Genomic DNA, 17,321 nt, shown 5'->3' on the forward strand with positions numbered 1-17,321 from the left:
ACCAGTGCTGTTTTAGATGTCTCCTAGCCCTCTTCGGGTTGCCAAGCTTTGTGGTAAACTTGGGGGCCAGGTTCCATCCCAAGGGCAGGAGAGGACCACAAGGGGCATCTTTGATAGCTTCAAGGAGCTTCACGTTCCACAGTCTCATTGTAGCCTCATCAAAGCATGTTTGGAATCCTAATATCCCGCAGAGCATTCTGGAATCCAGTAGGATCCATATACTTCTGTGGGTGGACCATTTTAACTAGGTGGGGGGCTTTCCAGCAGTGTGTCAGGGTCATTTTCACCTTTGTCTTGAGTAAATGGTGGTCAGACATCAGACCATGCATCAAGCAAGATCTCCAAGACCAAACCCAAACCTTCTCTCAAAGGCTCAGTGCACCTTGGACCTCTTTCATATGTTGGAACCATCATGAAATAGGCCCAAGGAACCAAAGAAGCTGGAAAATCATGGGCCAGCCCTGTTGAGGTATTTTCAGCATGAATATTGAACTTCCTCAAAATGATAAGTCTAGGTGTCTTCGACACCACATCTGAGAGTTCCTCTTACAACTCAGGCAAATTGTCCACTGAGGAATGCTTAATGTATCCTTAGTCCCTATGTTAGTGATAGTAGGAGTGTACAATCCGGATCAGGAATTCAGGAAAAAAGCTGGGGTTTTGCCAATCCAGCTAAATCTGGCTTTCCCGGATCAAATCAGAAAATCCCGGATCTAGACCCCCAAATATATCCAAGATGCATGGCTTCAGCCTCTGGCTGGCTCCTTCCTGGGCTTTGCCTGCATTTTTTCCAACAGAGGAGAGGGGAGTGAGGTGGAGGCAGAGGGCGTGAGGTGAGGTGGGGGAGTGAGTGGCCAATCCATGCAGGAGCTCTCTTTTGTCTACCTAGTTTCTGTGAGTGACACTGGTTCAGTTGGGTTAAGTTGCAAAAGTGGCTCTTGCTTCAGTTTAGTTTGGGTGGGATTATCTGTTTTGATATGATTCTATGGTTTGATATTGGTCCCCTTGATTCACTTTGGTTCTTCTTGCTTCAGTTTGCCCCCAGATAGTTTTCTCCATAGGGAATAATGAGTGAATAAATCTGAGATTCTCTGATCTGTCTTAACAGAACCAGCATTTTTTCCTGGATTTCAAGAATCCTGGGATTTGGGGGGTCCCTGAAACCTGGATTTGGATTTCCAAGATTTTTTTTTTTTGGTGCACACCCAAAGTGATAGTTTGAACTGGAAGTCTGTGGAAGTTGAAGGACTCATGGAGAATAATACCCATATCTCCCCCCCCCCCGCCCGACCTACTGTGCATAGTTGATGGAGGACCATATAACCAGGTGGCTTTAGTTGAGATAGACAAACCACGTCATTTTCTTCCAGCCATGTCTCTCTGTTGCAAGCCAGGTCAATTTCCTATTCCTTTAACATCCCATAGAAATGCACAAGTTTGTGCCTCACTAATCTGGTATTGCACTGTAATAGTGTATAGATAGGGAAAATAGATCTCCTTGCACCATCAACTCTCAAGATGCTATGGAGGTTAGACAGGTGATCTTTGTCAAATACTGGGGCCATCTTTGGTAAATCCCACATGCAAATCTACCAGCTTCCATATGCAGTGAAACAGGGTGTTCATCAAACACCCTGTTCCAGGTAAAGATTGCCCCCAGAACCACTAATAAACCATAGACACACCCCACAATCAACATGCTAATGCCTACAAAGAAACCATACAGCAGTCCAGGGGTCCAGTTGTGGTGTGCTGATGTTAGTGTTGTCCAATAAGTGATATTCTGTGTCAGCACAGCTCCTGGTTGCCAAGTATGTAACACATGTCACTGTTCCTTTCCAGTAGTGTGAGACTTTCCATTCAGTGTGGGCAATGTCTGGGCCCTGGCTGTGTGTCCCAGGTGATCAGCCACAGGCCAAGAGCCCTTGTGCTCTCTCCCTTCAAACTCATACATCACCTCTAGGGTAAGCCACCCTTAATGCACAACAAATTCAGTTACCTGTTAAAGGCAAGGGGGAGACTCAGTGGGAAGAGTTCACCACTCCACAGCATCCTCTGCTAAAACAAAGGAACCGCCAACAAATGGTTCCCTGACTCAAGCTGAATGGTCTACTCTAGTGTAAGCACATTAAGAATTAATTAAGAAACAAGCTAGCATGTGGAAGAGCAGAAAAGCTTGTTTCAGTCCATGCACCTCTTCAGTCCATGGAGATAAAAATGAGAAGTTTAAAACACGGAACAATTAATCTTTCAGCAACAGATTTTGATTGAAGAAACTTGATTGTAGTTTGGAAAGATATATTATTCATTTTTAAGTACTTACTGTTTCATTTGGCTAATGTTGTCCACAATGACGATTACACTGTATTCAGTAATGTAATTCTAAAGTGTAACGGGGGCAGGGGGAGTGCAGATGTTTGCCTTGTCCCCCCGTGCCGTTCTCTGAGCAGTTCCTTTTGACCCCAGTGCAGGGCAGTGAAGAAGGAAAAAGGCGAAATCTCCTCCCATTCTCCATCATCCTCGAGCAGAACTCTTGCTGATGGAAGAGGGGCATTGTTGCCCCTTCTCACTGCAGCCTCCTGACCAGCATGGCTGTTAACCCGTGCACTTTTCTTGACTCCAGTAATCAGCTCACCGGGGTTAGAAGTGACTGCTGGGGAGGGCGGGGGAGTGGGTTGAATGCAGTAAAATATGTAACCTCCAAGGCATTCTGTTAACAGGCCGTTGGATCTAACCTAACATCCAGATTTACTTGTGATCCTTAATATTATGATCCATTAGGCTGAAAGAAATTAATGGGCTTTTTCCCAGAGAGTTAAAGGCAGTTTGAAAAATGAATCACTGTTCGTATTGCGTAAGCTAACCCCACTGTTGCTTCTAGTAAGTGTTTCAGAGCTTGTGAGCATGCAGAATGTACACACTCACCGATGTATCTAAACCAGAGTGTGTATTTTGTATATGTAAACACAGAAACAGAGCATTTCAAAGGTTCTATATTTTTCAGGAATATTTTGAGAGGAATACATTGGTTAGATCTGGATCATCTGCTGTATTGTGACTGAAGCATAATCAGGTGGCTTGCTTTAATACAGGTGGAAAAAGCCACGCCTTTTTATGCTTTAATTCAGTTTGCTGTCCGATAAGATGTTACACAGGCATCCAGTTCTTTTAATTAAGATTCACATGCAGGAGTGGATACTCTTCTTTCCTTCATGGTAGATCTACAGCTGTTCTTGAGGTTTCAGTAACAATTCAGTACAACAAGACTTCTAATATAGCCTTTTAACCAGGGAAATTGCAAACTTCTAGGTTTGATGTCACTGTGCCAAGGTTATTGGTGGGGGGAGGAAGTGTGAGAACTGAACCTCCAACTGTTTGTAGATAGGTGTGAGAGTGTCACTAAATGCAGCCTGGCATTTGAGGAGTATAGAGAATACATTATACTGCCATTATACATTCAACATGCAGTCCTTTTACAGCTGCAGGTGGTCAGCATCGTGCATGCAGAGCAGAACCGCTGTGTTGGTCTCTCTGTGACAGAAATGTTTTCAGAAATTACAGGGATATGGCTTCTGCAAAAATTAGAACAGTAGGTTGTGCTTGACATTGAATTTTTTTAAAGTGAGTTGTAACCTTGTTCAGCCTATCCTGTTAGCCGTTTAACTGAGCATGGAGCCTAATTATTCTGAAATAGTGGCTTTTGAAATAAGGCAAATTCATATAAACCTACAGATATAGGTGTTTTTCACATGGCCATTTTGTTAAACGTATGTCTGTTGTCCTGGGTTGCTGTGTGAAACGTAAACCATAAGTTAGTGAGTCTGTCAGCTAAAATTCCCTCTCCAAGCTTATGCCAATCTTCTGATTAACTGATGAGCTCAAATAGCTGGAGCAGGCTGTTAATGACATTTAGTTAATTGGCTAATGTGACACCTGATTCCTAACAATAAACATCACAATGAGATGAATGGAATGAAGTATTTAGCTGATGCCAGTGGATCTGGTGTAGGGGGAAGTAGTATATGGAGGTTACAACTATGTGATGCTACTATCTGCAGTTGTAAAGACACTGTGAGCTTTCTGAAGTTTGTACATTTTTGTGCAGTTTTTGTGCTACGCTTAGCTCTGTCTCACACTTTCAGCCAATCCCAGGAAGGCTGGAGAAACCTTGAACTGTTGCCTGGAGGCAATTTTGGGGTGGAGGCAGCTAATAAACTTGAAGCTTAATCCTGACAAGATGGTGAACAGAAGGTCTGACCTGGGACTTAAGGTGTCATCTGTTCTGGATGGGGTTGCACTCCTCTGGAAGGAAACAGGTCTGTAGTTTGGAGGCACTCTTGAATCCAGGCCTACTGCTGGATATGCAGTTATCAGCTGTGGCCAGGAGTGCCTTTTACTAGCTTTGACTGGCTAGCCAGCTGTGGCCATTCCTGGGCAGAAAAGATCATTTCCTGGTTATATCTAGATTAGGTTATACAATGCACTGTCCTTGAAAGGTGTTTGGAAACTTTATTAGGTGCATACTGGGGTCTTGACTGATCAGCAGTGGCTCCCAATCTATTTCTGGGCACAATTAAAAGCTCTAGTGTTGGGTCTCCCCCCACCCCACCCGAGTCTGTATAACTCTATGGCTTGGGACCAGCATACCTGAAGGACCACCTACTCACTTTGAAACCTGCCCAGTCACTATGGTCCACCTTCCAAGGTCCTTCTGTGGGTGTTCCTGTCTTCTGAGATTAGGTGGGTGGCAGTCAGAGAGAGGACCGTCTCAGTTGTGCTACCAAAACTCTGGAACTCCCTCCCCAGAGAGACTTGCCTGTCAGTCTCTTGTGGTTGCCATCTTCAACCAGTAGGTAGAGACTTTTTTGTATTATCTGGCTTTCCCTTGGTGATCCCACCTTCCTACCCTGTGTTTTAATTGTTTTATATATATATATATATATGTTTTAAACTTTATTTTAATTATGTGTTTTTTATGGTTTTTATATTCATTTTTATTGTGTATGTTTTTAATTTGTTTACTGCCTTGGTAGTCCTGATCAGGGCAGAAAGGCAGAGTATAAATTTTGTAAATGAGTGAATAAATAAATCCAACACTGAAATTCTGAACAGTATCATTCAGCATCTCGTATAAATAATGAAGAGCATGGGTGAGAGAATAGAACCCTGTTTAACTCCACTGGAACAATCTCAACTTGTTGATTCTGCTTCTTCAGTTCATACAGAAAGAGTTCCTCACCTAACACCAACTCATTCCAACTGATGGATAAGAATGGAGCGGTCAACTGTTTCAAAGGCCACGATGCCTCTAACAATATCAACAAGGATCCAAAAGATAACAGAAGTTCCATCTTGCATTACCTTTCGATTGTTCCTATCTTATGGGCTTTTAGTTGAATTTTAAATCTGAGTTAACTGTTGACTGGGGTATGTGGAAGCTCTATTTTTGTGTGTTTTTATTCATAACTGCCTTTAAATTACTACTGTTTTGTTATTTATAGGTGGCTGCTTTATTAAGGTTTTATTTGTTTGAACAGCATCTGGTGTTTGACATTTGTTTTAAATGATTTTTAACAGAGCTTTTTTTATAAGCCACTTTGGTAGATTCTCGGAAAGTCAGGATAGTTTTCCATGTATGATTACCTGGAAATACAATTTAATAGGACATATAGTTCTGGTTTTGCCTTCGTAAACACCCTCCTGCCTATTATGATTTCTAGCTAAATTATTCTAGGCCTATGAAGCGTAGGTATCCATAGTTACCTATTCAGAGGCCACTAGAGAGGATCAGGATGGCTCCAGTGGATCTTCAAACCAGATATTTTAGCTGCTTTATTAAATTCATCCAGCACTCTGTCTTTTATTCATTTTTCTTAGCCAGGGTGGAGGCAGAGGTATTAACAGCATTTTAGTACTCTGTCTTTTCCCCAAGGAGACAAAAATACTTGTTCTAGCAGCATCCTTAGCAGCACCCAAAAAATTGCCCTATGTCTCTTCTGGTATTTCTTACTTGGTCAAGGTTGATGTATTCTTTCCTATCAGGCCTATGTGCCTCTCCAGGTTGCTTGTTTAACCATGAAGTTCAAAACTCTAGGAGCAGAGTCAGAACAATCCAGAACACCCAAAAGGCAGAAATTACCAAGCAAAAGTTATCTGGGATGTATAAATCTCAGATGAAATGATATAATGAAATATAAACCGAAACGAAAGCGTAATTTAAGGGGTCTAGTTGAAATAGAGTGACATGGACCCACAATTTATAAAACATGTATAAACTCATTTTGATATCCTTCTAATATATTCAGATTAAATAAAGAATATGGACCGTGCCCCATAAGACATACAGAAGAATACAATAACCTCTTGATAGTTCACAGATGACAAATATGACAGAAGTAATGATATTACTAGACTGAAGAGAAGTTGCATCCTTGTAGTAATCTGGAAGATCAATTCCAAATATATTATAAAAGATTCTGATTTTTACTGTTATAACCAGCTAAAAATTCACAAAACACAATTGGTCTTGCTGACCTTGTCAGTTCCTGCGGTTAGCTCTTAGTCTCTCAGAAGAGCTTTCACAAACTCATGTTTTTCCATTGACTAAAAGCCATCTTCAGGATGGATTCTGTCTGCAACTGGACACTTCAGATTTCATGAGACGAGAGTGCCATGTTTGGGTAACATTAACCCATTTGAGTGTCATAATTTTAAATGAATATCAAAAAATCTGATCAAATCCTTTTGTGGGATACACTTTGAATAAATATAGTCTTTATTAAACAATATACAAATACAACTAACACAATAAGAGCAGAAAATAGTAATGTCTGATTATAATATTTATGCTATAGAGGCACGGGGTTGGATCTGGCCAGCTATTCTGCTGGTGCAAAGGGGAGAGAATCCACTTTGACCACCCAAAGAGGCTATGCTTGCGGTCGTGGGAAAAAGAAAAGTCATCTGGGACAGGTAATGAGGAAGGTAATTGGGCAAGATTGAGCATAAAGCTGGTTGGATTCCGCCCACTGGTATGATGTGTCTTGTCATCTGTACATTATCTTTTACATGTATTTATATATATATATATTTATTTGGAGTGACTCCTCTCCAGAGACTGGCTCAAAGCAACTACCGTTAAAACAACAAAACCTTTAATAGCAAACTAGAGCATAGAGTAAACATTGAGCAGCCTGAAATTATATTTATAAAATGGTCTTCAGTCCAAAAGTAGGTAGTCCTTCAGATACCCTGGCACCAAGCTGTTTAGAGACTTACAGCCCAATCCTAACCCCCCCAGGCAGTGTCGGCACTCATGAGCCGGTATAAATGGGGTGGTGCTGCACGGCTCCCTATGGACTTTTGCAGGATAGTCCCGCCAGCACCCAAGCGTGGCAAGGTGAGATGCAGCGGCCCCTGGGAGGGCCCGGGAGGGCCCGCCCACCATTCCCCTGACAACCCTGCTCACACCAGCCAATGGCCACACCCCTCCCGATATTCAGGCGAGGGGCAAACCAGCGCAGTCAATGGGGAGGGCCAGGCTGGTGGCTGCAGCTTGGTGCGCCTGCAAATACCCACCACCGCTGCCACCACCAAAAGAAAAAGGGTTCCCCCCCCCGAAAAGTAGGGCCAGATAGTAGGGAGCTGATCTCTGTTGCCTGGAGATCGGTTGTAATTCTGGGAGATCTCGAGCTACCACTTGGAGACTGGCAACCCTAAGTAGTCTCCAGGTTCCAGAGAAGCAGGTGGGGGGAGGCGGGACCATCAATGAGTGACAGGAATGCCCATTGGGAACCACATGGGAGGCCAGGAGGCCGTTTGGAAATGAGGGGAATGAAAAGCACACTCAGACTTGCTGTTGCGCAACTTGAACACATCACTGCATCTCTACAAAGCAAGAATGGGGCCAGACCTTGACAGCCATGTCCCAGTACTGGGGAGATGCCCCCCCAGAGTGAACTGACAGACCCTCCCCACGCCAAGTCCATCCCTGCTTCCGCAAACACATCCTCCATCCCCTGGCAGCAGCTTTCCACCTGCAGTGACCATCTTCCTGGCTTATCAGATGCCAGCAGCTCATACCATCAGAGAATGAAAGTCCTCAGCACCTCCCCCCCCAGACATTCATGGGCCACAGTTCAATTCGCAGAAACCTGACCTGAGCAGGCACCAGGAAAGGTACCAGTAGTAAATAATAGCTTGGCTCCAGAGCCTGGCAGCAGCCCTGGAACCTGAAGGGGTAGATCCCTATCCCACCACACACAAAGAAAATTCAAGCTCCAATGCACTCTATCAAAATGCCAACAGCAACTATCTCTCCCTCTCCACTGTCTGCAAACTAAGCCAGAGCTGGGAGCCCCCTCCCCCCTGCTCTTTGCTCCCTTGTAACAAGTTTGGAGCTCCACACTTGAAAGGAAGACCTGCCTATCAAGCTAAATTGGGCTTAGATTGGGGTTTCCAGGGCAACAGCAGGAGTTCAGACAGAGTTCAGACAATCCTTGCCTATGTTGCCAAGGGAATTGATTGCAGGTGCCAGACTGTCTGGCTTGACGAACAGCGACAAAGGAGGCTTGCAAGGACCACCTGTTCGTTTAGAATGGGGCCTCACAAACAGCTTGTTCACGAACAGCAGATTGGGCTGTTTGTGGCTTTTTTTTGTTCGTATTGCTGTCTGTGCCCATCTCTACTAATAACAACCCAGTAAGCAGGTCTACTCAGAATCTTACTCAAGTCTACTCACCGAGGCTTATTCCCAGGAAAGTGTTCTTAGGATTTCACTATTCATTTTGTAGTCTTTTGGTAGGAGCAATAGGAAGAGTGCCTTGTTAATTATTTAAAAACAAGTTGGAAGAAATGGTTTTGAAAGTCTAAGAAGTGACCATGACAGATGCTCTTTGTTTCTAAAACTCTTTCAAACTCTCTGAAAGGAACTGGAGATGTATCCTCACTCCTCACTCATGATAATAAGTAGGCACAAACCCATTTATAAGCCAAAACAGTTTCATCTATTCTGTTTTTACCGGACTCTGGTTCGTCATTATGGAAGAAATGAAGAATGAAACACCAAAGTGTCTGAAATCTGATACACTAATATTAAAATCTTTGGTAACTTCCTATTTTGTTTATTTTAGAGATTGCATTTAGGATGAGAATAGTAAAAAAAAATGCTGACTTCCATTTTACTTGTATGAATATATGAATATAATCTTCCATAACTCCAGAGTAAAGGAAGGCCGCATAGGCAAAGAGAATATAGGATGTGGCCTGTGAATATAAAATGAGGGACCTTGATGGCATGCAGAGTAAGCTGCTCAGCAGGGTGGATACCTGGAGAGAAGAAAAAGGGAGTGTTGATGATCTTACAGCAAGGCTGGAAGTGCTTGCTAACCATTTTCACAATTAATGTTTGGAGGAAAAAGACAATGATCCAGTGAGATACATTAGCATTTACTGGGTTTATGTTGAAATGAAGATTGAGCTAGCTATTGCTGAAGTGAATGCTCACTGAACCAATCTGGATAGGGGTGCGGTTCCATAAAAGTAGACTTAATTTGCAATACAGAATCTGATCACATGGCAGTTGGTTTAAAAATATTTAGTTTAACTGGCCTTTAAAGCAAGAAAGGGTTTTAAATCTTTTTGATGCAAAAGATGAAAGAAGTATGTCAGAAAAGCTTTGGCAAATTCATTTGGTAACATTTTGGATTTTGCAAGACTCATATGAACTCTTCTGATTTTATATAAGTTTGGTATGTCACCACAAAGCTTTCAGTTTGCTTGTGCTCAACAAAACTTGGAACTTGAACATATGGGGTTTGCCAGCAAACTGGGTGTTGTTTTGTAAGCATTTACATCTGTTGTACTGCATTTTATAGGTGATCAGCAGTTTTTAGAAGTGAAGTGGTCTAGTTCAGCTTTGAACATAAAGCAACAGATGTGCACGGATAGTTAAATGTTCAAAAGAAAATGTGTCTGTGTGTGCACATGCGCGCACACATATGTGATCTTTATATAAGGGGGAACAGAAAAATATCAGCTTATTAATTAGACACTTGACTGTTTTATTGATTCATGTTTTATACTGTGACTCAACAGATCCCAGGCACTGGATTGCCATGACACTTTGAAATTTCCTTGTGTCACCTAGTATTTTCAGCAATGAGTTTTATTGTGTCTGTCAGCAATTGTCAGTAGAACTATAAAGCTTATTTATCATTTCTCATTAGAAAGTTGTTCTTGTCATTGCTTGTTTATATGATAACTTTACACTGTTCAGTGGTGAATTCATGTCTTTACCAAGGTGCTTTATAAATTGGTTCCAATATTCAATTAAATTGAGCTTTTTAAAGCAATAACAAAATTATGAGAAATTGAGGAGAATTTTGGTTATGGCTAAAGGTTAGCTTTTTGTTGCCATGATGACAACCAGGGTACCCCATGTGTATTTATGTACTACAATACTTTTGTCATAGCTTTAATAAAATTACGAGAAACTTTAAAAAGATTAGGATTAGGTTTTATAGTAGCGACTAGAGACATGATTACCCAGAAAAAATAGATATTTTTATTTTGAAGATTTTATCTGCTTTTCTTCCAAGGATATTTTTTCAGTTTTTCCAGTGGAAAAATTAGGAACTTACAAGCAGCATCAAAAATCTACAGCATTACATAATAATTTCTAAGTGTATTGTATATATATGCAATATATTTTTAACATCTTTGTTGTTCAAATGTGAATAATTTTGGCAATAGTTAATATGTTGTAATTTGTTATAATAGTTTTGAGTGTTATACATTTTAACTTGATATCGAACTATTCTGGTAGTCCCACCTACTTCCTCTGCATGAGATTGTTTCTGTCCAAATAATAATATTGCTTTTGTTTACAACGGAATTTGTTTTCCACTTTTAACTTCTATTTTTCCTGCTTCCCACGTGGCAAAAATTAGGATGCACATGCTAAAATAGCATAGGGTGCAACAGTTTACAGCTCTCTCTTTCTCTCTGGTATTGGGTATATATGTGATTTTGCTTGGAGAAAACCAAGGCTTTTAAACATTCATATTCCATAAATATGACAAATAATTGTATTCTAATAAGGTTATGAATTATGTAATTATGTTGTAAAAAGGTAAAATAAGTTTGATAGGAAAGCACTGCATATATTTCAATTTTTGCCAAAATTTCCATTTTCTCTGAGGAAAAGGGGGGGGGAATCTGTTTCCCCCATTGCTTTAACATCTCCAGAAATGTTGACATTACTAGCAGTAACTAGAAATGTGATAATTAAATTAAAAAATTCCAAAGGCTGAAAAATAAGTTTGGCTCCTAAATCTGGAGCTACCTCCTTGAGTCAAAGATTTGTCAAGGCTTATTTTATACTTTCTGGTTACCTTCAGATTGTATTTTCACCTTGGATTTTTGCCCTTGACTTTCCTTTAAGACCTCTAGGTGTATTTTATAGTGTCACCTTGCTGTCTGAAATTCTTACAAGTATAAGTTTAACTTGAGTACTTCTTTGAATCATTGACCATTGACTGTGTTTTACTAGATGCATTAAAGGGAAATATGAAAATATCTATGGGTGTATCATTGCTTTTTAAAGAAATATGTATCAAGTTACAATCTTTTTTTCAGTGCTTGTTATAAACATATTAGTCATCTCCATACTTTGAAGATTTTTGACAGCCACTTAAATGCAGTCATTTGCATTGGGGAAAATGTATGCAAGTGTCATTCTTTGTTCTGGTTTGGAACAAACGTTCTTGTTTTCATGGATAGCTTTTGTTCGTTTACTACACACTCATTTGTTTTTGAAGTTGGTTCTGGTTCTTGCATCTTATAAATCAAGCTGAAATATTTGTGATGACTGAACCATGCTTGAAAGAAGATAATGTTCCTTGAAAGCTCCTACAACTTGAGAGGCTCTGGATTTCAATTTTGTTAGGTATTCTGAAGAGAATTTAGCATTTGTTGCAAGGAGTTTCAGACATTTTCCTAACTTCACTAATATATTGAGAAATTCAAGTCCATTAACTTTTTCAAAAGTGGAAAAGGTATATACAATTTATATATTTTGGGGTGGATCCCACAATCCATCTGCAGAAAGCACAGATGGTCACTTAGCAGTAATTTCTGTCCCTGGAAAAATGTATTCCCAGGGTTGCAAGACCCACATGGAGTAATAGCCACTAGAGTCAGAAAGCTGCAATGGGGAGGGACGGAGTGAAATCATACTCTTCAGCCTCTTGTATGAACACAGTTATGCTGATGGGGAAAGGCAGAGAGAGCAATTTTACCAGATTTCCCCTCTGTAAGGATCTTGCCAAGGAAATTTACACAAGACTCCACTGTTTGGTTTTTGAAACGTTAATGTAAAAGGCCTAGTATCATGATGATCTAATGAAGGCTTTGTTAGGAATAAGGGATATAAGAGAAGCAGTTACACATATACTTCAGAGATAACTAGTTTTCCTCCCCCTTTGTGGAGGTGGACATTCAGGCTCAAGGCTTATTATCAGCCAGGCTCCCAGTTGCACAGCCTTGACAGAGCAGCCCAGCGGCACCATCCTCCACCCTTGGCCCCAATGGCAGATGCCAACATCTTGACACCCTCCCCACAGATGCCCTCCCCCCCCATCCTGCATGGCTGTTACTCCACACTGGTGGTGCAACCATGAGAATAAACTTTCCTAGGTCTGAGAGTGGTAGGGTTGCCAGCCTCCAGGTAGTGGCTGGAGATCTCCCAGAATTACAACTGGTCTCCAGGCCACAGAGACCTGGAGAAAATGGCTACTTTGGTGGGTGGACTCTATGGAATTATGCCATGCCAAGGTCCTTTCCCTACCCAAACCCCACTTTCTCCAGATTTCTCCAGGTTTCACCCACCAGATCTCCAGGAATTTCCCAACTTGGAGTTGGCAACCCTAGGGAGTGGTTGCTGGGTAAGGGAAGAGCCAGGAAATTAGAAGTGGAATACACTGTCTCCAAGAAACAACACATGCTGGATATTTTTGCAGAAATGTATGCTCAAATGTTGTATTATAGCAAATCTTAATTGTGATTTGTCATATGAAATAATGTTCTTTACACATATAAATCATTCCCTCTAGACTTAGTGAGTGAGTGAAACTTATAGAATAGAGCTGAGATGTATGTTTTTGTCTCCCCAAAGTAAGGGGGCTGGAAAGAAACAAAGGCACCTTATGGCTGAATATACTGTATGCAAAGCTTTTGATATTAATAATGCCTTGATTATTAATCCTCAGTAAAGAGCAGCTCTCTGGGCTTGGTGGCAGAGCAGCTGCAGAAGTTTATTTTGGTTCAAAACAATTTGATCTCTGTAATGCAGAGGTGAAATGACAAGACTACTGAGTCAAAGTGAGAGACTGAACCAGAGAGTGTTTTTCAGTTATGTCAAGTTCCACAAGGCACAAAAGTGCTTTCATTGAGGAGAATTTGGAGGATGAGGCATTTTATAAGAGACATACATGACATGTGTAGATCCACGTCTGGAAAAAAAATCAAATGTCCTAGGCTAAATTTAACAATCCTGTTCTGTGATAGCCATAAAGGAAGTGTTAAGAGACCTGCACCCTTAACCTAACCACTTTTATTTTAGAATAAGTTCCATGGACTTCCATGGGGTTTACTTCTGAGTAAATATGCTTAGGACTTTAGCTCTGACTCCAGTTTATCTTTTTAAAAATTATTGCTACAGGGAATGCTATGTTAAGCTATTTAGGGCTGACTGCTGTTGATCCTAGAATCTCCGTTGTCCTGTGGTGATTAAGCGTTTCAGTGTGAACAGCATTGTTTGCTTTTTTAAAAGCTTGCTGAACCATCCAACAATGACTCTGTTATTCAGTGTGCCAGCCAGTCTTAGGCGTTTGTCCATTGCTCAATATTGCTAGTGCCAGAAAAGCCAGAGGGAAATACATTTCTGCTGTTGGGACTTTTTACTTGTAAAGGACAGACACAGCACGTGTAAAAAAAATTTAGCCCAGTTCATGTGGGAAGGCAAGAACTGCTGGGATCAGTGTCAGGAGTAGAGATGGGCACGATCCAAAAAAAATTAACGATCCAGCTGATCGTGGATTGGCGCCGGCGACGATCCCAAATTAACATTCCACACTGATCATCTCCCGTTCCCGATCCGTGGATCGTGGAGGCCAAAGTGGGCCGCGCTGCTATTCCCAGCTATGTGGGAAGGTGGGTGGTGGCGGCGGTGGCCACCGGACCTGGTGGGCACGGGGAGGCGGCGACAAGCCGCCTCCCCTCAGGTCCCATTCAGCAACACAGGAGGTCTGTGTTTGGCCGTCAGAGCTGCCTATCAGGGTTTGCAGGGATGAGATTGGAGTGCCCATGGCTACAGAACACCCCCTTCCCCCTCCCTCCCCTGGGTGTCTTCTCCCAACTGGTGACTGCTTTGCTGCTCCGTGGTTGGAAGGAAGCCTTGCTGATCAAGGAAAGCTGGGCTTCCATTCGGGTTTCCAGGACGACAGAAGGAGGGCAAACAGAGCTCAGGCTTTCCCCTGGCTCCATTGCCAGGGGAATAGATTGCTGGCGCCTGAGTGTCTGGATCCCCAATCCGAGCCCGAACGCAACGATCCAGGCCTCTCCCGATCTCTGGATTGTTGGCCGTGGATGATCATGATCCGCCAGGTCACAATTGCGCGATCGCCATTATCGTGGGGTTTTTTCTATCGTAATGCGGATCATGCCCATCTCTAGTCAGGAGTTTCAATTTTGCAGAACCATGAGACCAGTTCTGGTGAATTAATGTCCAGTATACCAGATGGGTGGGTGCAATTGCCCACTCCTTCCTTTAGGGAAACAGTATATAAAATATTTGATTTGTTTGTAGAACAGCATTGTAAAGTATTTGAAGCAATTATGGCCTTCACTGTTTTAATGGCAGCAGTTTGAGATAAAGAGGAGCTCCTAACCTACAAAATGTTGACTTCTGTGCTGTTGCATAGTTTGTGCTAATTTTATACATATTAATAAACTTCAAAATATATACAATTAATCCAGTTTTTAAATTCCTGCGTATGTGATTGCATATTGCCCTACTTTTCTTGCCAACAAGAGTATTTGTGTCTACTTTCCTGTTTGCTTTGAGCTGTGTTCTTAGATATTATTTCCTGCTTCTGAAAATAGAGGGGTGATGGTGTCACAATTTTTGGAGAGCTCAAAATAAAACTAGTTGGTAGAGTGAAATGGTTGGGGGGGGGGGTTGGAATCCTTTGCCTGACAGCTACTATTCAATTGCAAACTGACCATGTGTTGCATTCAAAAATATACTGTGCCTTCAGCCACATATGGGGTATGCCTCCATGTATACACTTACACATATTTTTTCCTTGCACACCAGCATAAATATAGCAGTGGGTTGGATCCTGAGAATCTTTCCTCACCTTTCCTTTCCTTGGAAACCTGCTACTTAACTTGAAAATCCTCTCTGTTGAACTGTTATGGTGATGAAGGAGAAACGTGTAAAATCACTCTTCCCTCCACTGGTACAAGGTGTCCCTTGTGCTTCAGTTTGTTGTATTTTGCTCACAGAGGTCGAAGACTTTGGGGCCAAGCAACAAACTCCCAAGGGAAGCGGAAGTTGGAGGGAAAACATGCTCCAGCTATGCCTGATGTGAATTTTTCCGCCTAATGTGTGCACTCAATTGCATGTGTGGATGTTTCCTCTCAAAGTTTCCTTTTCCATAAAATGTTATTTGTTAGGACCAGCACAACATGCTTTAAGTTTTTATTTAGCTTTACAGTTCATAACCTACATGAGCAATTTGCTGCTAGGAATGAGAGATGTTTCTCTTTATTTTCCATACTGCATTCATCTCTTCCCATAAATCTCATTGAGCTAGTTATGACTAGTTTCTCTAAGAAAACTCAAATGGGGCTGCAGAGATTGTTTGTTTATAGTCCACCTTTCTCATTGAAACCCAAGATGGATTACACAGTGCAAGTAAATAAAATATACTCAACAGTTAAATCATTCATTGAGAAAAATACAATATGATGAACAGTTATTAACAAATACAAATAGAGTAAACCAGCAGAAAATTTGAAAACAAGCATAAAGCCGAACACAGAGACAAAACCTTTCTGAAACAAAGTGTAACTAAAACAAGACATCTTTGACAACATGGAAACTACCCAGTAGGAGCATATCTACATCAGCAGACAGTGCACAATAGTAGTCTGTAGTTCCTGTCTCTTAGGAAGGCATCTCTCTGAGTGATTTCTTGTAGCACAGCCCTGTAATCTGAGTTGAAGGCCTTCCTGAATCATTCAGTTTTGCATAGTTTGCAGAAAGCCAGGAGAGTGGGAGCCCTCCTGACCTCCTCAGGCAGGCCATTCTGCAAGGTGGGGGCTACCACAGAGAAATCACATTTCCGGGCAGCTATTGATTTTGCCAAACTGCAGGGTGGTATTTGTAGAAGGCCATGTTCAGATAATAATTAAGGTGGAACCAAATTAATAGGAGTTTGAGGAGAGGAGGCATTCACTGATTGCTAATCTCTGAACACAATGGGTCGACAGCTTGTCTCTCTGCAGTATTAATATGGCTATAATTAAAACAGTTTATTGACTCTTGTGTACATAAAATATATCATCTGCTATGAAGGAGTCATGTTAAAAAAGCAGTTGTCCTTCAGAGAGTTTTATTTTTGCCGTAAGAGACTAGCTTTCGATATTTAAAAATCTCAAAACATAAGCAAGGTAAATGAATGGAAGCAGAAAACAAGGAAGAATAGGGCAAAAAAAAGTTAGTATAAAACTTTGACTTTTAATGATAAACAATTCAGTGTGCTGTGGTCATCCCTGACAACAGAATAAGAGAAGATTCTGAAGCTTTGCTGCTTTTCTGCAAAAACAGAAAGCTCACACCATACGTGCTTCCTACAGTATTGCTGGAACAACTGCATCCCAAAACTATTTCTGTTGCTAATGATGAATCAGACTGTAGCAGATGGCTTAAAAGTGAAGAATTCAAATTACTGTGGAAGATAAGAGTGAACTCATGAACATGCTTTTAAACAGAACTCTTTCAGTTGCATGTGGCAAGTTAACAATTGCTTACAGATGACTCACTATAAAAGCTTTATAAAATAATCCTCTTAGGCCATAAAAGTATGTGTAGGCAAGAAGGCTAGTATAAATGTTTGCAGGCTAGTAATTGTTGTACAATTATTTGTAAGGCTGTTTATAAAATATCCAGAAACTATCCTATACTACAGAAATCTTTGGAATTAATCACAATGTATAAAATAAGCATTTGAGCTGTGGGCAAAAATTAGCAAAAG

The 17,321-nt window shown here is 41.3% G+C and overlaps 1 protein-coding gene across 1 annotated transcript in view; it reads left to right on the forward strand.

The window, feature by feature from the left end:
- UBTD2 (ubiquitin domain containing 2) overlaps positions 1–17,321 on the forward strand; it is a 72,211-nt gene that overhangs the window by 31,267 nt on the left and 23,623 nt on the right. The gene's annotated exons all lie outside the window — the stretch shown is intronic.

The sequence above is a fragment of the Eublepharis macularius genome, chromosome 4, assembly GCF_028583425.1.
Source record: "Eublepharis macularius isolate TG4126 chromosome 4, MPM_Emac_v1.0, whole genome shotgun sequence".
NCBI lineage: Eukaryota > Metazoa > Chordata > Lepidosauria > Squamata > Eublepharidae > Eublepharis > Eublepharis macularius.